Below are 1,430 nucleotides of genomic sequence, written 5' to 3' on the forward strand. Positions count from 1 at the left end.
TCTAAAAGAAAACATTTTAAATAATATGATTTCCCTATATATTTAAAATCTAAGTTATATAGACATAGTGCTAGAAAAATATAACCAGACTCCAGAAAAATAGAAAAACTTTGGAATTATCTTATAATCATAATAATTGCTAAAGACCTCTCAAAAAGTGAACATGAGCTCAAAGTACTCTGTTTATGAATTCTGAAACATTTATGTAATAGATTCTAATGGAACATTTTCTTTAAGATTGGAAAAGGAATAAAATATCCCCAATTTGTTAAAAAAATACAATTGAACTTGATAATAAAATTAAGCAATCACTATAATGACAAGAACATTAAAAGCCATGCTCACTAGTAAAAATGCTAAACAAAATAGTAGGCCAAGTAAAACAGTAAAAAAAATATAAGGGTACAAGAATTATTTAATATGAGAAAATCCTGTCAATATAATTTACCTCACAATGATATAATAAAATTATATTTGATCTTTGTTCCCTATTCTTGGCATAGAATTCCTAAAATTCTTGGTATTTCCTGAGATAAGAGTACTTTTGTAATTCATGATCTTTCCACAAAATCTTCAGGAGAAGAGTTAGTCTTCAGAAGGATCAGGTACAGGATTGGTGGGTTCAAATTTTCAGTCACAGTGGTGACCTTTTAGAAAGGAACAGGGGACTGGTGGATTGTTCAACTACCAGTAAGAAGTGAGTTAATCAGTCATGTCTACACGATGCAAGTTTGATGAAACATTGTTCAATAGTGAGGCTCTAGAAGCTTCCAAGTGTATGAACACATCAATGTGCTCAGATGGGAGTGTCTCAGAAAGAATTTCGTGCCTTCCTTTCCCTACTTCCCATTACCTTATTAGAATCTCTCTTCCATTTCAAGGATGTTCCTAAGTTGTACCCTTGAAAAGTAAATTGGTAGTCCTAATTAAAGAACTTTCCTGTGTTTTCTAAGTCATGCTATCAATGATAAGTTGAACCTAAGTAAAGAATGCATGGAAAATCTTGTTTATTGCTGGCAGGTCTAATGTCCTGGTGGTCTTTGGTAACAACCCAACACTTGCCTTTTGTATCCAGAGTGAGGACAGTCTTGTGGCACTGAGCCACTCAATTCTGGGTAGCTAGTAAGTTAGTGGAATTGAACCAGAGGTACAGAGGACTGTTGAAAAGATTCTACCCTGATTAACAAATAAAAAGGAAAAAAATCATGTTTGACTAATTGTGCTAAGAAAATAGATGACAGATTCTTTGGGCCAGAACTCTCTACCCTACTTCTCTAGATCTAATAACAATAGACACGGGTTTATGTGTCACAGTTGGGTTGCAGGTAAATTAAACTTGTGAAGGCCAGAGTCCTTCTACGCTCATTGTCTCTCCAACTTTAAATAAACTCATCTGTAATTTTTCTACTGTTATGTACAACTATAAGTGC

This window comes from Sorex araneus, chromosome X (assembly GCF_027595985.1).
Source record: "Sorex araneus isolate mSorAra2 chromosome X, mSorAra2.pri, whole genome shotgun sequence".
Lineage (NCBI taxonomy): Eukaryota > Metazoa > Chordata > Mammalia > Eulipotyphla > Soricidae > Sorex > Sorex araneus.